The 22,899-nt window shown below is 45.8% G+C and overlaps 1 non-coding gene and 1 pseudogene across 1 annotated transcript; both read right to left on the reverse strand.

Annotated features, from left to right (window-relative positions):
• Positions 1 to 8,778: 8,778 nt before the first annotated feature.
• Trnas-gga lies at positions 8,779 to 8,862 on the reverse strand. The gene is given in 2 exon segments: positions 8,779 to 8,813; positions 8,823 to 8,862. It is a non-coding gene; the product is annotated as a tRNA-Ser (tRNA).
• Positions 8,863 to 9,755: 893 nt separating this feature from the next.
• On the reverse strand, positions 9,756 to 10,316 carry LOC124554936 (annotated as a pseudogene).
• Between the last annotated feature and the right edge of the window lie 12,583 nt (positions 10,317 to 22,899).

Below are 22,899 nucleotides of genomic sequence, written 5' to 3' on the forward strand. Positions count from 1 at the left end.
AACAAAGTTGACTTTCATATCCCTGAAGTTACGCCACCTAGCAACAAAAAACCGACGTCATATTATTGCCCAAGGTGACCCATGCAACTTTTGTCCCACAACGTTTCGTCTCCTATCATACTTTCGGAGTTATTCTTGGTGGTAATAGTTAGTGACTCACCCTGCATATTTGTGTGTGTGTGTGTGTGTGTGTGTGTGTGTGTGTGTGTGTGTGTGTGTGAAGTTACATTGACATCGGACAACGTCTTCTGGGTGCTTCACTGTTTCTGTGAAGCAGTATATTCTTTTTTTTTTATTGATTTAACCTCGCACATATTTTACTTTACACATTGCGGTAAACATGTTATAAGTTATTTCTAATAAACAGTGCAATATGTAGAAGTTACTATATTGCAGAAATAAACAATTTTTTACGGTTCTTTCATAAAAAGTACAGAAATAGCTACTGATTACAGGAACGGAGATGTAAACTACGAATGATAGCACCAATGGATGCGAGAGAAAGAAAATGGTAAAGGGAATGTGCTACAGCAAAATTAATGTAGATGGGGGAAAGCAAGTGCCCTGATGATTGAGAAGTGGAAAGAAAAAGGAAAGTAAGTGGGAACAGTTGAGAGCATTTGCTTTACTGCTTGACAGTAAACTGACCATCTTATGTCAATTCTTGGGGAAACGTTGTGAGAGTGACGTAAGGAAGTGTTGGAGCTTCTTCTTAAAAGCAACCGGGTGTTCCGGTTGTGCACAATGTGCAGGATAGTTTGCTCCAGCGGCAGACAGCAGAAACACGGAATGAGTTTGCAGATGTTAACGTTTTATGGAAGGACACAGCTATAATACTAGATAAATTAGAACTTGTATCTCGCTTATGACGGGAAGTCAGCTACATAATCTCTGATACGAGGTGCTTGGGTGCAATACCACCAAGGATCCAATGAAATAGACATACCGTGCTTTACTCAGGTCACTTGTCTGGGCGCAACCACCTAATCGACACGTAAGGGGCAGTCAAATCAAAACCGAAGAATCGCCACAACAGGACGATGCAATGGTTCCATTGTAAGGTATTCACCACGTGCGTTAAGATATTATCCCACTGGGGGACGAGACCATTAGTTCCTGTTTCGTAGAGCGTGCTCAGCCGCTGACGAATCCACAACGGCATCCGCTCTCGTTCTTCTTCTTTCGGTTGAATGCCGTTCTTCAAGCCGGCAAAGATGTGATGACGCGGTGAAAGACACTGGCTGTACGAAAGATGTTGGAGCGTTCCTCAGGAATATCGCTGAAGCGTAGCCTTCATGCGATTGGCAATGTGGGAGCGGGCGTTATCATGCAATAGGATAAAGAATTTTGGACATTTGTGGTAAGGTCTTACGGGACCAAACTGCTGACGTCATCGGTCTCCAAGCCTACACAGTACTTAATCAAACTTACGCTATGGACAACACACATATACTCATGCTCGAGGGAGGACTCGAACCTCCGACGGGGGGGAGCCGCACGGACCGTGTCAAGGCGCTTCAGACCGCGCGGCAGTGGGATAATTCCGTCCGACAGCATTCTTGGGTTTTTGCCTTCGTGGTGCGTAAATGTTCCTGCAAAGTGTCCTCATGTTTCTGCGCATTGATTGTGGCTCCACACTGGAGGAAATCGACGAGCGCGGTTCTAGGCGCTACAGGCAGGTTCGAATCCTGCCTCGGGCATGGATGTGTGTGATGTCCTTATGTTAGTTAGGTTTAAGTAGTTCTACGTTCTAGGGGACTGATGATCAAAGAAGTTAAGTCCCATAGTGCTCAGAGCCAATTGAACTGTTTTTGAACTCGACGAGCAGAGTAAGCATACTTTAGCACGATAACGTCCGCCCCCACATTGCTGGATGAAGGCTACGCTTCGGTGATTTTGTTGGGAAACACTGCAACATCCTCCGTACAACCTGGAATATCGACCTTGTGATTTTCACTCTTTGGTGACCTGAAGAGAGGAATGCTTCGAGTTCTGTTTCAGTCGGACGAGAAAGTGCGAGAGCGGGTGCGGTTGTGGATCCATCAGCTGCCCACTTGCTCTACGAAACAGGAATTGATCGTCCTGTCTCCCAGCGGGATAAACGTCTTAACGCTTGTAGTGATTACATTTGAATGGAACCATTCCATGGTCCCGTTGTGGCGGGTGTTCAGTTTTCATTTGACTGCCGAATGTTGCCGACATAACAGACACAAGAATTAATGGTTAGTTCTGGCAGTTTAGAGATGTGACTACTCCTGCCTTTGTGGATTACATAGAGATGCTGCAGTTCGGTAGAACGACTCATTGCACAAGTTTACGTTTCCTGTTTTGTGAAATCATGTGCCAATTGTTTTTGCGGGCCTAAAGCTAAGCGGAAGTCTTCCCCGACGTGGCAACAGTGCACTATCTGATCAAAATCATCTGGACACTTCTGTGTGATGCAGAACTGACCGCTGCATGGTGCGAGGGACAGACCTCGCAGTACAAAAGAAGGTGGGGAGTATTGTGTTGTCAGTAGAAAAGCAGCAAAACCAGAATAGGTCGGTCAAGAAAGCTCAATGACTTCGTTGACTGGTCATTGGATGTCACCTGAGTGACAAATCCCTCAGGGACATTTGACCCATCAAAAGCTGCCTAAGGTGGCTGTTGGTGATGTGATTGTGAAGTGGAAACGCGAAGGAACAACCGCAACTAAACCAAGATCACCCAGACCTCATCTACTGACGGATAGGGACCGTCGAGTACTGCGGAAGGCGACTGTAAAAAGTCAGCGGAAGACCTAGCAGCAATTCAGCTGGCACAGTGGCCGTACACAGTGAGTTAAAGCGAACGGCGTACAGTTGTCGAGTAGCCACACATTTGTGAGGTCAGTGCTAAGCAATGCTTGGTGTAAGAGCGACGTCACTGCACAGTGGCTGACTGGATGTGAGAGATCTGATGCTACGAATCACGCTACAACCTACCTGTATGGCAATCAGATGGAGCTTCTTGGGACTTAGGAATGCCTGGAGAACATTACCCGCCGTAATCTGTTCAAATGGATCAAATAGTTCTGAGCACTAGGGACTTAACATCTGAGGTCATCAGTCCCCAAGCACTTAGAACTACTTGAACCTAACCAACCTAAGGACATCACACACATCCATGCCCGAGGCAGGATTCGAACCTGCGACCGTAGCGATCGCGCAGTTCTAGACTGAAGCGCCTAGAACCGCTCGGCCACTCCGGCCGGCGCCGTTATCTATAGCGCCAGTAGTGGCGTACAGCGAAGTTCGGAGGAGGTGGTATTACGGTACGGGTGTGTGTTCCCCGGTTAGGGTGTAGTCCCCTTATTATGTTTAAGAAAACGCTGATAGCGGAAGGTTACGAACACATTGTGTAACGGCTGCAGTAGAGGAACAAAATGGTTCAAATGGCTCTGAGCTCTATGGGACTTAAGTTCTGAGGTCATCAGTCCCCTAGCACTACAACTACTTAAAGCTAACTAAAGACATCACACACATCCATGGCCGAGGCAGGATTCGAACCTGCGACTGTAGCGGTCGCGCAGGTCCAGACTGTAGCGCCTAGAACCGGTCGGCCACTCCGGCCGGCCGTAGAGGAACAGTTCGGAGGCTATGATTGTTTGCATCAGCATGACAATGCACCCTGCCATAAAGAAGTATTTATGAGGCGATGGTTTGTGGACAATCACATACAAGAAATGTACTGGGCTGCCCAGAGTGCTGATCTATACCCATTTGAGTCCGAAGGTAGCCTTCGCCCCGGACCCTAGCGTCCAACATCACTAACTTCTTTGCTTTTGGCTCTTGAGGAAGAATGGGCTGCCGTTCCTCCACAGACATACAGTTACCTCGTTGAAACTGTCCCCTGCAGAGACGACGCCGCTGTCAAGGCGAAGGATGGACTCAACATGTTAATGTTCACTAACACATGTACATTTAGTGTATTTTATGCCCACATACGCACGCAAATAGGACGTATACCTCACCGCATGCATCAGCGATCTATTACAATGTGTAAAGAAACTGCAGGCTTAAGATATGTGCTTGAAAATGAGCCACGGTTGAAACTGACCAATTGCAAGGACAATAAAAAGAATACAGCCTACTTGGGCCATGCTTCCATTCTCAAAACACGTTGAGGCTGTGAACACCCACAAGAAAATGGTCATTCAGGGCTACACTCAGCGTTTCACTGTCTTCTAGTGCGGCATTGGAATACGGTCGAGATGTCCGCAGTGGCCGCGGACCGCATGGCAGCAGGTGGAGAGCAGCAGCAGAGACGCGGGTGTCGACGACCCGCAGCGGCACGTGAGCGACGTGTCGCGCCTGCCGGAATGAAACGGGGCCGGCTGTGCCCCGTGTAAAGGGGCGACGCCCTGGCGCAGCGCCGTGCGCACGATCCCATCTCTGGCCGCCGTACCCGCTGCACTCCTCCACCTGAGGCACAGAGCGCGCCTTACGCCGGAGGCGATGGCAGCTACGATTTGCAGCGCGCCCTCTACCCTCCGCCGCATCCGGTCGTCTTCTGATGTATGAGTATTCCCTACAAAAAATGTTTAAAAAATCTGTAGAGCTGGCGATGTAATTCCTCTGAACATGCCGCTCTGTTCACAAATCCGAGGTCGACTGCAAATTCTCGACCTACATATAATACATTGTTTCGGACAAACTAGCGAAAAAATGCTCTCTTCATCTCAGAGTAGCATTTCCAACCTACGTCGTCAATTATCGGCTGGATGTATTCCAATCTCTTTCTCTACAGTTCTTACCTTCGACAGGTCCCTCTAGTATCGTGGAAGCCATTTCCTGATGTCTTCACAGATGTCCTAACATCCTGCCCTTTCTTCTTGTCTGTCTTTTCCATGTACTCTTTCCTCTACATTCCTGCGCAGAACCTCCTCATTCTTATCTTATCAGTCCACCTAATTTTCAACAATCGCCTGTAGCACCACATCATAAGTGCTTCGATTCTCTTCTGTTCCCTTTTTTCAACAGTCCATGTTTCACTACCATACAATGCTGTGTTACAAACGTACATTCTCAGAAATTTCTTCTTCAAATTAAGGCCTATGTTTGATACTAGCAGATTTCTCTTGGCCAGGAATGCCCTTTTCCTCAGTTCTTGTCTGTTTTTTACGTACACCTTGGTATGTCCGTCATGGGTTATTTTGCTACCTAGGTAGCAAAACTCCTTGACTTTATCTGCTTCGTGATAATCAATCCTGATGTTAAGTTTCACGCTGTACTCATTTCTGCTACTTCTCATTACTTTCGTCTTTCTTAGATTTACTCTCAATCCATATGCTGTACTTATTAGACTGTTCATTCCATTCAGCAGATCACGCAAGTCTTCCATCACAGCACTTCGTTCTTGGACTTCCATTCTTATTATTCTCTCTTGGCTCCTGTACATATTGCATATTATCCGTCTCTCCCTATAGCTTACCCCTATTTTTCTCAGAATTTCGAAGGTCTTACTCATTTTACAATGTCGAACGCTTTTCCCAGATCGACCAATCCTACGAGTGTATCTTGATTTCTCTTTTGTCGTGCTTCCATTGTCAACGTCAACGTCAGAACTGCCTCTCTGGTGACTTTGCCTTTCCTAAAGTCAAACTGATCGTCATCTAAAACATACTCAGCTTTCTTTTCTATTCTTCTGTATACTATTCTTCTCAGAGATTGCATGTATGAGGTGTTAAGCTGATTGTGCGATAGTTCTCACACTTGTCAGTTCTTGCTGTCTTCGGAATTGTGTGGATGGTATTTTTCCGAAAGACAGATGGTATACCGTCATACCCATATATCCTACACACCAACTGAATAGTCGTTTTGTTGCCACTTCCCCCAATGATTTTAGAAATTCTGACATAATGTTATCTATTCTTTCTGCCTTATTTCTTCTTAGGCCTTCCAAAGCTCTTTTAAATTCCGGTTCTAATATTGGATCCCCTATCTCTTCTATATCGACTCCTTTTCCTTTTTCTATCATATCAGACAAGTTTTTCCCCTCATAGAGGCCTTCACTGTACTGTTTCATCCTATCTGCTCTCTGCTCTGCATTTAACAATGGAATTCCCACTGAACTTTTAATGTTATCACCTTTGCTTTTAATTTTACTAGAGATTGTTTTGCTTTTATTTATCCTGAGTCAATACTTCTGACTATCATTTCCTTTTCGATCTTTTCACATTTTTTCATGCAGCCATTTCACCTTTGATTCCCTGCACTTCTTATTTGTTTCATTCCTAAGCGACTTGTATTTTTGTATTCCTTAAATTCCCTGAACAGTTTTGTACTTCCTTCTTTCGTCGATCAGCTGAAGTATATTTGTTTTACCCACAGATTCTTCGCTGTTATCTTCTTTATACCCACCTTTTTCTTTCCAACTTTTGTGATTACCCTTTTTAGAGGTGTCCATTCCTCTTCAACTAAACTGGGTACCGAGCTACGCCTTATAATGTCTACAGCCTTAGAGAACTTCAAGTGAAACTCTTCATTCCTTCGTACTTCCGTGTCCCACTTCTTTGCATACTGGTTCTTCCTGACTAGTCTCTTAAACTTCAGCCTACTCTCCATCACTATTAAATGGTAATCTGAGTCCATACTTCTGCTGGGTACACCTTACAATCCAGTATCTGATTTCGGAGTTCACGCCTCACCATAATGTATTCTAACTGAAATTCTCCCTTATCTTCCAGTCTTTCCCAAGTATTCCTCCTCCTCTTGCGATTCTTGAACAGAGTATTCACTATTAATAGCCGATATTTGTTGGAGAGCTCAATTAGTCTTTCACTTCTCTCATTCCAAATACCGAGCCCATATTCTCCCATATTCTTTTTTTTCTACTCTTTCCCTTACAACCGCATCCCAGTTCCCCATAACTATTAGATTTTCATCTTCCTTTACGTACTGAATTTCCCATTCAGTATCCTCATGTGCTTACTCTATCACATCAGCTTGCGATGTCGTCATGTATACCTGATCTATCGTTGTCGGTGTTGGTTTGCTATCGATTCTGATGAGAACAAACCTACCACTGAATTGTTCACAGTAACTCACTCTCTGCCCTACCTTCCTATTCATAATTAATCCTACTTCCATTATACCATTTTCTGCTGCTGTTGATATTACCCTATACTCATCTAATCAGAAATCCTTGTCTTCTTTACATTGCACTTCACTGACCCCCAATATATCTGGACTGAGTATCAGCATGTTCCTTTTCAAATTTTTTGGCTTCCCTACCACCTTCAAACTTTTGATATTCCACGCCCCGACGTTATCCTTTCGTTGATTATTCAATCTTTTTCTCTTGGTCATCTCCCACTTGGAAGTCCCCTCCTGAAGATCTGAATGAGGGAATAGACCAGAATCTTTTTTCCACTGGGGATGTCATCATGACAGTTTTTCAGTTACAGGCTGTACTTCGGATTCACATTACTGCAGTGGTTTCCATTGCCTTCTGCTTCTAATGCCATTTATAATTGCTGATTCTCCCACCTTTAGGGACAGTTTGCCACAAAGGCAAGAGCGTGTCCTGAACCTCTCTCTGCTCCTCCGCCCTCTTTTACAAGGCCGTTGGAAGAATTAGGGTTACTTCTTATGCCGGAAGTCTTCGACCGCCAATGCTGATGATTTGCATTCAAAATTGAAGCGGCGGTGGGGTTAAAACCTGGAACCGAGGACGTTTCGATTAGTAATGAAAGACGCTACCCTAGACCACAAGAGAACAAAAATGCGAATATGCTCCTGTTTAAAAGAGTCTGAATTAAAAGTGAGGTACCAGCTACCTCATTCTATCATCCTCAGCACCTTTTTTTCCAAAATTACGGCGTAGGAATATATATCCTGCTCTTTTGACATGCAACTCACCTCTCCCCCACAAGTTCCTCTAACTTTAACTCGCTCATACCCCCTAGTCCATCGCTGTAAATTGCTCGTTCCCATCCACTCCCACTTGCCCATTCTCATTCACTCATTCAGACCAACTCATTACTTCTTTGAGTCACTCTGTCACTGCCTCCCGTGTCACAGCTGCAGTCTCCTCCGTTCCGCTCTACTACTATGTTCTCCTCTAACTGTCACCGTCTCCCTCTTGCTCTCTCTTAGTGCTGTTGTCTTATTCATTCGTTCCAACGGCTCCTTTCTCATTGTGAACATTTATCTCTTCCTCGTTGCCTTTGTCATAGACTCTAGCTCTCATAATCATTAGCTCTCACTCACATACACTTTCACCTTTTCTGTATTCCTCTCCCAGAGACCCTGTCTCCTTCACTCTTTTCCTAACATTGTTCTGTCACTGCCAACTACCTTCCATTGCCGTTATGTCCCACTCTTTCACTCACACTGCCATTGTCTCCTTCACTCTGACAACCACTGTCTACGATCGTTCAGTATTTCTTATTCTTCTGTCTCTCCCCCACTGTCACTGTCTCCTTCTCTCTCGGTATAAAAAGGCGCTTGCCAAAGTATCAACTGGTTCTTGTTCTGGGCTGTAGAAGTCGTGATGGTGGAGCCGTACTTCTAGAGGTCAGGGCGGCATGCATTTCTCCAGCCTGGGCGTCGTTGCAACAGGACGGTGAAACCAACTGGATGTCCAGCATCCAGTCATAAATGACACAGACACGTTTATTCCAAGTGAAACGTACAACCATCACAGTGTTGGTTCAAATGGCTCTGAGCACTATGGGACTCAACTGCTGTGGTCATAAGTCCCCTAGAACTTAGAACTACTTAAACCTAACTAACCTAAGGACATCACACACATCCATGCCGGAGGCAGGATTCGAACCTGCGACCGTAGCGGTCGTGCGGTTCCAGACTGTAGCGCCTTTAACCGCTCGGCCACTCCGGCCGGCCCATCACAGTGTTGCCAAGCGGTTAGAGTCAGGAATCGGGCCGGGATAGCGTTGAATGTTCTGATCTCAGCGAGCAGTCTCGGAGGCACGGGTGGCCCTGGTGTGAGCAGCCATAGCAGTGCGACCGCATCAGCAGAGTGGCGGCGAGGAACTGCCATGTCAGGGCATCAGTCTGGCGGCATGCAGCTGAGCCGGCCGTCGACAGGACGCCCACACTTGCTGTTGTTGGACGCGTTTCAGTGCGAGGCGCGAAGGTGCGCAGAGTCGAACTTGGGATTCCAGTAATGATGGCATCATCAGTGTGAAGACAGCCAAGGAGTGTGATTGCATAGGGTGATGAGCAGCAACAGCGGTCGCCAGACAGAGCGTTGAGTAGCATAAGTCTGTTCACACAGGGTGATGATGCCTCTGCAGCTAGGTGGCCTGGCATGAACTGCGTACCCTCAAGTAGGCACTCTGAATGGAGGTCGGCCAGCATGTGGCTCTTAGGCTGGAAGGCACCATGTAAGCAGCAGTTGGACAGGCGTAGCTGTTCGACCCACAGCTAGTAGTGTAGAGAAGAGACAGCTTGATGATCCATTTCCCCTCGTAGTTCCCCCTGTTTCTGAAACAGCATTCCTTTTCTTCCCGCAAGTCACATCAGAACCGAGGCGCGACGTGTAATTGATGGCCAGTCGTGACATCACCACCTCAGTGTCGCAATCTTTCTGCTGTGTGAGCGGTATACCACATGTGCCATGATAGTGTAGCAGCTTCGAGTTTCAGGAGGCCTGGGTGGTGACTTCTGGATTATCAACAAAGCACATACTGGTTCATCTCCCTGCGGTTTCTTGCGACACCATGCTGTGACGCATTTCTGCTAAGTCTGCCATGGGACACGTCCAATAGGCTAAGCGAAGCCTTGCGCTGTAGGGCGATATTTCAGATCACATCCGCAGCTGACAAGTCATCCTGAATCTCAGTTATTCATAGACCTCACGCTTATACTTACTGCAGCCCCATTCTTTGGAAGCGTAGATCTTCCTGCGACCAGGGAATTTAAATTTGGCAGAGGACTCAGTCACAGCAGCCCTTTGACTGTCACTTCCCCTCAAACTCATTACTGGCTGTCCAATTCTTACTTTATACATCAGTACCCTGAGGTTTCCTAAAAACACTACACTTTCCAGTAAGGAGACTATGAATAATGAGGAAAGGATGAAGCCACTTTTGAATTTGAAATGGGTCTTTAGCATAGTTTTTGACCTTGAACTTATTTGCAAATTTCCTACCAGCTTCAACTGCTTCTCAGGACAGTTGTTCATTTCCACACGCAGTCTGAAGTCTTCAGCCCTTCCTTTTTCTTTCCCATGTCAGATATTCTGATTTTTAGATCAGGAACATCTTTTCAGACGTTTGACTTTGGATACGGATTGTTATGAACAATAGCATTTCGATCGTCACCGATCATCTTGATCACCGACAGTCATGCGTCCCCACAGATGAGAAATAACGATAATGAAATTGTGGACAAACAAGTGGGGTTGTGATCCAGCATACTTTCTCCTGTAAGACCAGTGCCTTATCATTGTGCCACATCACGCTAACACTGAGCCAGGGAGCAACAATGAAATCGGCCCTATTACACAGAAACTGCCAATGGTGTGTATGCATTGAATAAAACACTATAGCTAAAGGACACTGCCTAACAAAAAAAGTGCGACACCCATAAAATATGGTCAAATGTTAATGCAACTTAGTACACATATACACCATCGGCAGGTACGCTATGTGTATTGGCTGAAAATGACTTACAAATTCGTGGCGTCGTAAATGCTGGAATTCAATATGGTGTTGCCCCACCCTCAGCCTTGGTGACAGCTTCTACTCTCGCAGGCATACGTTCAGTCAGGTGCTGGAAGGTTTCTTGGGGAATGGCAGCCCATTCCTGCACTGAGGAGAGATATCGATGTCGGTCGGTGAGGCCTGGCACGAAGTCGACATTCCAAAACATCCCGAAGGTGTTCTATAGGATTCAGGTCAGGAGTCTGTGTAGGCCAGTCCATTAGAGGCATGTTATTCTCGTGTAACCACTCCGCCACAGGCAGTGTATTATGAACAGGTGCTCGATCGTGTTGAGAGATACAATCGCCATCCCTGAACTGCCCTTCAACAGGGGGAAGCAAAAAGGTGCTTAAAACATCAATGTAGGCCTGTGCTGTGATAGTGACACGCAAAACAACAAGGAGTGCAAGCCCCATCCGTGAAAAACGTGACCACACTATAACACCACCGCCTCCGAATTTTACTCTTGTCACAACACACGCTGGCAAATGACGTTCACCGGGCATTCACCATACCCACACCCTGCCATCGGATCGCCACATTGTGTACCGCGATTAGTCACTCCACACAGCGTTTTTCCACTGTTCAATCGTCTAACGTTTAGGCTCCTTATACTAAACGAGGCGTCGTTTGGCATTTACCGGCGTGATCTTTGGTATATGAGCAGCTGCTCGAGCATGAAATCCAAGTTTCCTCACCTTCCGCCTAAATGTCATAGTACTTGCAGTGGATCCTGATGCAGTACGGAATTCCTGTGTGATGGTCTGGATAGATGTGTGCCTATTACAGATTACGACTCTCTTCAACTGTCGGCGGCGGTGGTCTAGCGGTTCTAGGCGCTCAGTCCGGAACCGCGAGACTGCTACGGTCGCAGGTTCGTATCCGGCCTCGGGCATGGATGTGTGTGATGTCCTTAGGTTAGTTAGGTTTAAGTAGTTCTAAGTTCTAGGGGACTGATGACCACAGATGTTAAATCCCATAGTGCTCAGAGCCATTTGAACCATTTTTTGAACTGTCGGCGGTATCTGTCAATCAACAGACGAGGTCGGCCTGTACGCTTTTGTTCTTTACGTGTCCCCTCAAGTTTCCAATTCACTATCACATCGAAAACAGTGGACCTAAGTATGTATAGGAGTGTAGAAATCTCGCTTACAGACGTATGACACAAGTGACACCCAATCACCTGACCACGTTCGATGTCCGTGAGTTCCTCGGAGCGCCCCATTCTTCTCTAAAAAATGGTTCAAATGGCTCTGAGCACTATGGGACTCAACTGCTGAGGTCATTAGTCCCCTAGAGCTTAGAACTAGTTAAACCTAACTAACCTAAAGACATCACAAACATCCATGCCCGAGGCAGGATTCGAACCTGCGACCGTAGCGGTCCTGCGGTTCCAGACTGCAGCGCCTTTAACCACACGGCCACTTCGGCCGGCCCATTCTTCTCTCTCACGACGTCTAATGACTACTGAGGTCGCTGATATGGAGTACCTGGTATTAGGTGGCAGCACAATGCACCTAATATGAAAAACTTATTTTCTGGGGGTTGTCCGGATACTTTTGATAATATAGTGTATGTAAGTGATCAGTGTTTTAATTCTCTGTGACAGGTAGGATGGCCACCAGAGGGCAGTAGTTCTGTTTGTGTTTAGTATTCTTACCAGGACTGGTAGGATATATAAGGGGCATGAACAGGAGTCAAACTCTCATCAGTCTGGAGGACACGGAGATGACGCGTAGTTGTGTGGCACAGATATATCAGCACCTCACAGAGCTTGAAAAGGCTGTCATTGTTAGTCTCCATTTGGCCAGATATTTGAGTCGTCCAATATGCGGATTTGTAGAGCATTAGAATGCGACACTGGCCCTACGTTGGACTGCAAGAAAAAATAAGGGCAGGTATACTCGTCGTCAAAATTTCAGAAGATCGCCGTACTGTGAACCAAGCACTTCGTGACACCAGCACCTGCCAACCGAAAACAAATAACGGAGTCGCTGCAACATTCTGTCTCATCCTGCGCCATTACTCAGAGACCAGTAGGACCTGGACTAGGGAATTACTGTCCCATGGGTAGGCCGCCGTTAAGATCACAACAAAGACGACTGCGTCTGGAGTGGCTCCTTCACCAGGAAGCACTGACTGTCGATGAATGGTGTCGCATTGTTATCAGTGATGAATACCGGTTCTGCTCCCCCTCGAATGACCGTCGCCGGCGAGTGTCGCGGCGACCTGAGGGGAGACACCACTATTCTGATGTTTTGGAGTGCGGTGTTAGTGAAACCTGGTAGTCAAGGGAAGACAGTATTCGGCTACGATTGTGGACGGGGACGTAATCAGTTACTATTGGTTGCCTTTTACAGTTACACACAATTTATTTTCAACCAGTAATTCCAGACTCAACAATAAATAAAAATACCACCCGTTATTAATGAAGGAATAAACAACTGTGTAAATAATAGTGTTTTCAGTGAGTTACAATTTAGCAAATAACCATTAAATATGGATACAGCAGATAATATTTTGAAAGCAAGCCACTGTGATCTGGGCAGAAGGCCTTACACTCCAGGAATGGCAAGAAATTAAAAATTATTTAAAACTCGCAGCAACTTACAAATAACAGGTATTGAAATATTAAAGGCAAGCGGCCACAAACAAAGCAGAAAGCATGAGACGCCAGGAATGGCAAGTAAATAAGGTTTTAAAGGCTTACTGCGTAAATACACTCCTGGAAATGGAAAAAAGAACACATTGACACCGGTGTGTCAGACCCACCATACTTGCTCCGGACACTGCGAGAGGGCTGTACAAGCAATGATCACACGCACGGCACAGCGGACACACCAGGAACCGCGGTGTTGGCCGTCGAATGGCGCTAGCTGCGCAGCATTTGTGCACCGCCGCCGTCAGTGCCAGGCAGTTTGCCGTGGCATACGGAGCTCCATCGCAGTCTTTAACACTGGTAGCATGCCGCGACAGCGTGGACGTGAACCGCATGTGCAGTTGACGGACTTTGAGCGAGGGCGTATAGTGGGCATGCGGGAGGCCGGGTGGACGTACCGCCGAATTGCTCAACACGTGGGGCGTGAGGTCTCCACAGTACACCGATGTTGTCGCCAGTGGTCGGCGGAAGGTGCACGTGCCCGTCGACCTGGGTCCGGACTGCAGCGACGCACGGATGCACGCCAAGACCGTAGGATCCTACGCAGTGCCGTAGGGGACCGCACCGCCACTTCCCAGCAAATTAGGGACACTGTTGCTCCTGGGGTATCGGCGAGGACCATTCGCAACCGTCTCCATGAAGCTGGGCCACGGTCCCCCACACCGTTAGGCCGTCTTCCGCTCACGCCCCAACATCGTGCAGCCCGCCTCCAGTGGTGTCGCGACAGGCGTGAATGGAGGGACGAATGGAGACGTGTCGTCTTCAGCGATGAGAGTCGCTTCTGCCTTGGTGCCAATGATGGTCGTATGCGTGTTTGGCGCCGTGGAGGTGAGCGCCACAATCAGGACTGCATACGACCGAGGCACACAGGGCCAACACCCGGCATCATGGTGTGGGGAGCGATCTCCTACACTGGCCGTACACCACAGGTGATCGTCGAGGGGACACTGAATAGTGCACGGTACGTCCAAACCGTCATCGAACCCATCGTTCTTCCATTCCTAGACCGGCAAGGGAACTTGCTGTTCCAACAGGACAATGCACGTCCGCATGTATCCCGTGCCACCCAACGTGCTCTAGAAGGTGTAAGTCAACTACCCTGGCCAGCAAGATCTCCGGATCTGTCCCCCATTGAGCATGTTTGGGACTGGATGAAGCGTCGTCTCACGCGGTCTGCACGTCCAGCACGAACGCTGGTCCAACTGAGGCGCCAGGTGGAAATGGCATGGCAAGCCGTTCCACAGGACTACATCCAGCATCTCTACGATCGTCTCCATGGGAGAATAGCAGCCTGCATTCCTGCGAAAGGTGGATATACACTGTACTAGTGCCGACATTGTGCACGCTCTGTTGCCTGTGTCTATGTGCCAGTGGTTCTGTCAGTGTGATCATGTGATGTATCTGACCCCAGGAATGTGTCAATAAAGTTTCCCCTTCCTGGGACAATGAATTCACGGTGTTCTAATTTCAAAGTGTACAAATAGCAAATTAGAATTTTAAGGCAAGTGACCACAATCACGGCTGAAGGCCTTACAGGCCAGGAACGGCAATAATATAAAAAATTTAGAAACCTGCTGTAAAACAGCAAATACAACAGCAAAGGTTAATAAAACAAAGCAAGCAACTGATCACCAAACGGGTGAAATAAGATGGTGGTCAACTTTGTAAGACAACCCTTAAAATCCACTGAACATTACACTGCCAGATTTATTCCAGAAGGCGACCAAAACTATTAACTAGAGATATATAACCTTTAATTTAGGCATTACAAGGTATTGTAATAAATAATTCAATAATAAAACACAAGGACCAGTGCATAAGTTCCTTAAAGTGTACTGAAGCATATTATACCCGCACAAGGTGTGGGCTCAACGAGCGTTACACTGAACTACTGGCCATCAGACCTCCTTTTAGAACACACATGTCTTACAAGAACCAAGGGACTTCAGGAATCGACCTCTGAGAAGGTGCAGCAACAAACACTTCCGCGAGCGATAGGCAGCCAAGAGTTGCATTCACTTCACAAATAGTAACTCAGATTAGTGGCAGTCTAACGAATGAGTAATGATAATCTTGCTGAAGCTACCTGGCGTCCGATAAACCAAATGCAACGATGGAACAATACGCCAAAGCCGGAAACGGCGGTATGCACTACATCCCCAGAATACTGTGTTTAGAGCGCCCGGAACGAGACAGGAATCACTACCACGAGAGTAGAAGAATCACCAACCGACTTACAATAGAGAAAGCTGTCAAAACTACACGCCTTACCAGAGAGTAGCGGCAAGGCGAGGAAACGAACACTGCCGTTACATAGACTCACCCCCAGGGCAGCGACCACCAGGCAAGAGAAATTGCCGCTGGTTGAACTTAACAAACTGTAACAAGTTGAACGCAGTAAATAGTAACAAGAAGTCGAGGAAAGCCAATCAGATCCGCCTTCCCCAGCCACTCCACTCCCTGCTCTTCGTCTCTGTGACACTGCGAGCAGCAACTCGAACCCAAGTCACTGGAGAATCGCGAGATTTCGCATTGGTGGAGGTTTCTCTACTTGGGTTGAAAAGCACTCATCTGGAAGCTTGCTGGATCCGGTTTACGGCTAGGTCGTGCACCCTCGTGACCACAGCCCTTCCATCCGGCAGTCCACGCGTGCCGCCAGCGGTCCCGGCGTGTTCTGGCACTGCGCGGACCTGGCTCCTCCTGAGTCCCCAACCGAACTGGCGCACTCACACACACGACCCGGAAAAACAACGACATCGCCCCAAAGATAGGGCAACGGTTACTACATATCGGTAACCGCCGCTGCTGCCACTAGCGGACAGGCAACGCTTACGAAACCGAGTGGCGCCAGTCAACACCAAAAAAAGACAAACAACAGCAACCATGCCAACTAAACGATACCGTCAGGCCGCCAACAGAGGGCGGAAACCTACAAACAGCCCCAACGCGATCTGCAGTACGGCTCAGTTACTTTTAGCATCATGGTATGGGGGGCGATCGGCTATGACTTCAGGTGACAGTTGGTAGTGATCGAACGAATACTGATGGTACAACGGTACGTCACGGACGTCCTGTGTCTTTATGTTGCACCGCTCATACGACAGTATCATAGTACCAGTTTTCAACCGGGCAATGCTCGCCCGCACATAGCACGTGCCCTCATAAACTGTCTGTGTGGTGCTGAGGTACTCTCACGATCCCCAGATCTGTTCCCGACAGAACATGTGTGGCACCATTTCGGACGTCAACTGCGCCTCAGTGCCAGTATCCAGTATATCAAGGACCAGCTACTACAGTTGTTGGCCGTCTTACCTCAGGAGAGGACACAACGGCGTTGCGACACCATTCCCGGCAGTATCAGTACCTGCACCCAGGCCACAATATGTGCAACGTCATACTGATAAGTCGGCTAATACTTTCACGTTGTTTGTGAATTTGAGTCAGTTTTTCGATCAGTTAAAGAAAATCACATACCGTCTCAAGTAGTGTAGTTTCAGTCTATGTTGATTCGCCGTGCTTACAGGACTGCGGCCGGTCAGATATTTACCACAGAAAAAGCACCAAACAGCCGTATGGTTTCAGCAGCTATTTTATTTGGACGACCAATTTCGGCATCTCATTAGTGCCGTCTTCGGGACATTGTGCGCTGCATTTTATTTCATTTCATCCGTCCCTTCTGTATGCTTCACTTTTTTTCTGGCAGTGTACTTCTTCGTTACAACAGGTATCAGTCTCCAGAACATCCTCCAGTACCTCGAAATCCTTTAACAAACCTTACATGGTGATTATAAACCCGTCGCCTCAAATAGCATGATATTCACCGTTATATCTTTGCAGTCAAGTAGTACGAGGGTCACTCCAAAAGAAATTCACACAATTTTTTTAAAACTCATCTTTTATTCCACATGTTTCAAAGTTTTACAGTGTGTAGATACATCCTTTAGTGACAATATTTTCATTTCTCCGCATAATTCCATCCCTCTCAACTGCCTTACGCCATCTTGGAACCAGCGCCTGTATACCCGCACGGTAAATTCCGGACCAACCTGTTGCAGGCACTGTTTAGCATGCGTGCACAAGGGAGTCATCATCTTCAAACCGTGTCCCACGAAGAGAGTCTTTCAGTTTCCAAGAGATGATAATCACATGGAGCCAGGTCAGGACCGTAAGGCGGGTGTTTCAGTGTTGTCCATCCGAGTTTGGTGATCGCTTCCATGGTTTTTTGACTGACATATGGCCGTGCATTGTCGTGCAACAGCAAAACATCCTGCTTTTGCCGATGTGATCGAACACGACTCAGTCGAGCTTGAATTTCTACAGTGTCGTCACATATGCATCAGAATTTATGGTGGTTCCACTTGGCATTATGTCCACAAGCAAGAGTCCTTCGGAATCGAAAAACACCGTAGCCATAACTTTTCCAGCAGAAGGTGTGGTTTCGATTTTTTTTCCCTTGGGTGAATTTGCATGATGCCACTCCATTGACTGCCTGTTCGCCTCTGGTGAAAAATGATAGAGCCCTGTTTCATCACCTGTCACAATTCTTCCAAGAAATTCATCTCCACCATTCTCGTACTGTTCCAAAAGTTCGCTGCATACCGTTTTTCTTGTTTCTTTGTGAGCCACTGTCAACATTCTGGGAACCAACCTGGCACAAACCTTTTTTAACGCCAACACTTTCAGTATTCTGCAAACTCTTCCTTCCCCTATCCCAACGTAGCGTGACAATTCGTTCAATGTGATGCGTTTGTCAGCAGTCACCAATTCGTTAACTCTCTGCACATTGTCTGGAGTGTGTGCAGTACGAGGCCTGCGGCTGCGAGGACAATCCTCAATATTGCCGTGTCCGCTTTCATCACGTAACTTGCTTGCCCACCGACTAACTGTACTGCGATCGACAGCAGCATCTCCATACACCTTTTTCAACCTCTTGTGGATGTTTCCCACTGTCTCGTCTTCACAGCACAGGAGTTCTATGATAGAACGTTGCTTCTGACGAACGTCAAGTGTAGCAGCCATCTTGAAGACACGCTGTGACGGCGCCACTCACGGGAACAGATTGAACTAAGTTTGAAAACAAGTGGGAAGGATGTATCTTCACACTGTAAAACTTTCACACATGCAGAATGAAAACTGTATTTTTACAAAAATAGTGTGGTTTGTTTTGGAGTGACTCTCGTATATTACATAAAATGTACCAAACACTATTGATCTTCGTTCTGTATTGACAGTGTGGTTCCAACATTTCGTGTGGATATTATGCCATAGGTTAAATATCGCTGTGTAAGCTGTTTTGTAGGACTTTATGATATATGAGAATGATGTTAGGATTGAAACAGTTTGTAAGAATGAAGTATTTATTATGAGCTCTTGGCAGTGAACTAGAACGTTTTTTTTTAAATATTTACGAGCCGTTTGGCACCGCCTTCAAAAAATTAGATTCGTAACAAAAATCAGAACGAAATATCTCTTACCTCGGTTATTCCAGCACATAAAATCGTTTTTGCAAAACGCTTCTTCGTGTCTTTGACGGTTGTGACTTGTGTGATTCACCCTTTAGATTGCTGAAATCTTTTTGTTCTGCAGTAGCACAAACAAAACAGATCTGGCCATGACCTGGGACTCGAGTAGAATTTGTAATGTCCCGGAAGCCTCCGCGCCTTCCACTGCCTGTGCCTCTCGTTTAGACCGGCAAGAGCCGCTGCAGCCGCCGTGTGGTGCAGGGACGCGTGCCTCCCAGGGGCACACCGGCGCCGCGGGACACTCTAAATGCAAATGCGTGCGCCTTGGCGCGCGGTAATCAATTTGATTATCCCTGCAAACGACTGCTGCAGGACATATATCTTTTATAGGCAGTAAACATCGCGCGGCCGTCAGGCAGACTGTACTTTGTGCCGCCTACATGTGGTCGGAGCAGTAATCTGGGAGTCCTGACAGGAGATGCAGCACATACAATTAGGCTGACGAAATGTAGTCCATTCATATGCGTTGTGTTCAAGTCAACGACGTTTAATGTATACTAGAATAATTTCAGTCGCAGAAGCTTTACATATCTTTGCGAAATTTTCTAGTGATGGTGTTTTGTTGTGTTAAGGAAACACTGGTCGTTAAAGTTCATTACCGTTACTAACTGTAAGATAATTGCACTCGAGTGCAGTATTTTGGAATTAATAACAATTTAAGTGATTGCATGGGCCAGGTGTAGGAATTTAATTCGAGTGAGTTCGAATCATTTATTATCACAAGGTGTTGTATTTGAAAATCAGCTTTAGAATTTTAGACAAGCTTTCAAAGTGCTGTTACAAAACAATTAAAGTCATTCAGTCAGCACTATTAAAATAATAATATTTGATCATTGTATCAATGAAAATCTGTCGGGGTAATTTTTCTCGGTTTATCACTTGTGCCTGCGGCAAGAGGATCCTGCCTGCTCTTCATCACTGATTTCGTTCAAATTTATGGCTTATGCAGGTCTCCGCTAGAAACTAAAAAAGGGGAGGGGAGAATGGACTTATAAATGGCCAGTCGTTTAGAAGAAATAGCATTCTTGGCGTGCGTCGGGCGAGGCATGAGCCCTTTTATGTGAGTGCTGTTTCCAGCCCAATTGAAGGAGTAAAGAACGGTAGTCCGAGAGTCGTGGTGTCGAGTCCTTAGGGGGAGCTTTTTATATATTTTTAATTTTTGAGTTACTTACACTTCCATAAAAATAGTGATATATACTGTATTCATCAAAATTTTCATAAAAGGCATGAAAAGGGAAGTCAAAGGAAAATTTAGGATTGCAAATAAGTTTCCAGGAAGGGACTGCAATACGCGTACGCGAGCTTCGTTTACAAAATTAGATGTTTTTATTGTTTCACAGTTGATGATTTAGGCCTGCAAGTTGTAGGGTAATATTCATAGTAAAAACAGGGGAAGTAGTAATTTTCTCCTTATCTTACACACGTTATAAACGCATCAGTTTTACAACTACGACGTGTTTTAAAATGTCTATAGAAAAATGGACATGGTTTACATTCATTGTACAGTATGGTAGCAAATCAACCGTCAATTCAAAAAATATTGGCGAGGATGTGTAGTATACACAGTCGAATATAAATTGATATCGCCTTCTCGGGATGTGATTTCTTTTTCTCTCCCGACGAGATAAGATGAATTTCGAAGTTTCGGACCAAGTTCTTTACCTGACGACTAAAAATAACTTAGCAACATGGCACTAGCAGGTCTCAATTGGGAGGAATCACTTTAATATCGCACGATGGCAAGCCTTCTTCATCTTGAAAAATCTCGTCGCGTAATTGTCGATTTGTTTGTCCTACCCACGACTCAGTTAACAGAATAAATTTGTCCTTCTGCACGTAGAGCTTCGTAATGTAAGCAAAATATTTTTTGTATTAGGCTGTTTTAAGTTCTTCAGAGGTACACTTGCATAGACTGTCGGCAATAACTTTTGGAAAGGGTTGCAACATATAGCGTTGTATACGAGTGGGTTACTTTATTCACATCCTGTTGTTTCACGAAAGCTACTTTTACCTCTCGATGGTCCAGAATTCGGTTATAAGTCGGTTGGTACGAGCAACCTGGAAAGAGAACATATGGATGTAAATATTTTATCACAGATGAAGTTAAAAAGACTATTTACATTGACGTCGACGAATGTAAATTCTCGACTTACATGGAAAAGTCTCTGGTTCGAGACCTGGTTTTCATCTGACAGGAAGTGTCAAGCTAATAGATGTTAAAAACTGCTCTAATATCTCGTATTTATTAACTTCAAAAGTTAAATTTTCCGGATTTATTTTACGCTTACCAATCATATTCATACTCTAATTCTTTTGTTCTCTTCTTCCTGTAGTTTAATGTATTTCAACGTGTAGCTTACTCAACATATCGAAATGGGTATACAGCAAATTTTATCAACATTTAAAATTTTTGCTCCTGAGTTTTGTTCGCAGGGCCTTTGAAACAGGAGTTCTTCTTGAAAGGGGCAGGTCACCTTTGAGTTCTTTATCGATGGACGCACAGTGACACTGATGCAGATGGTGGCTGAGAACTGTGTGTCACCGCCTCTCGTCGCCATTTGGCGATGAAGTCTTCTTCAAGGGCCAATATACGGACCAGCCATCCTCATAGAATGTGTGCGCTGGTGACGCGACTTCGAAACGAGCGCAGACTTGTCGATACTAACATGAACAAAATGCGAATCTATTATAAGAAATACAACTACCTGTTGTTTTTAAAATGTATATAGGAATAGGATAGTATTCTTTTCGTAAAAGCCAAGAAAGAGCGGCGATCTACATCATAGCATATTTCCCAGAGTAAATTTGATATTTAAAATTTTGTATTTCCATGTCGATATTTCGCTATTGGAAGTTACGAATTTATTTAATAATGCTCTTAGTTACTTGCTTGTATCGAATCTGTAGAGAGAGAGAGAGAACAGTTAAAGCTATAAATTAGCGTGAGTGACCAACGCACTATGAGTGTCAAATTTAACACAGTCGTTCCTTTTGTACAGTTTGACATCGACGATCCTTGTCCCGTTAACATTACGTCTAAAACGTTTTCGGGCATTTACATCTACATCGCATACTTTGCGATCGAAAATAAGTATCGAGAGTTCTTTTCGTAGGAGCTGGCAATCAGAATGTGTAGAATCTTGTGTTACATATCGACCGGAAAAGCAATTAGGTTACAAACCGCAGAAAGCGATGGTTGTAGCAACTACGGTAGGCAACACCTAGCCAATAAAGGAACCACTATTGTAGATGCCGTAGCTGTATGTGTTGCATTGCCTTTCTTGGCTTCCGGAAGACAAAGTCCGCAGCTCGTTGTCTCACGGAAGCGTTCTCGCTTCCCGAGCACGGGGTCCCGGGTTCGATTCCCGGCGGGGTCAGGGATTTTCTCTGCCTCGTGATGACTGGGTGTTGTGTGACGTCCTTAGGTTAGTTAGGTTTAAGTAGTTCTAAGTTCTAGGGGACTGATGACCATAGATGTTAAGTCCCATAGTGCTCAGAGCCATTTGAACCGGAAGACATCCAGGGCAGTTCTGTCTTACAGTAAACTAGATACGAGCTTACTTAGTATCGCACAAGATGGTGCCTGGATTCAGTACTCCCTAGCAGATAGGATTTGATGTGTTGTTTTAAAAGGGACAAAATCGACAGAAATAAAGAAAATTTGGATAGTACAACAAGGGCCGCCACTGTGATTAAGAAACACGAATGATCTAGTACACGTCAGAATCTCCTTGAACCAGTTCGCTGACGATGCAGTTGTCTATGAGAAGACAGAAACGCCAGACGACTGTGGCGGATTGAAGGAAAACATGAAGAGGATCAATTATTGTTGCAGAGATTGGCCGCTGACCCTGAATGCAAGTCAATGTTAAGTACTACGCATAATAGGCAAAGATATGCTTTGCAATTCGATTGCACTATTGGCGATAAGTAACAAGTAACGGTAATTACACTACAAAACCTCGGAGTAACTGTTCGGAGCGAAGTGAAATGAAATGGTCACATAAAAATAGTTGTACGAACGGCAG

This window comes from Schistocerca americana, chromosome 1 (genome assembly GCF_021461395.2).
Source record: "Schistocerca americana isolate TAMUIC-IGC-003095 chromosome 1, iqSchAmer2.1, whole genome shotgun sequence".
NCBI lineage: Eukaryota > Metazoa > Arthropoda > Insecta > Orthoptera > Acrididae > Schistocerca > Schistocerca americana.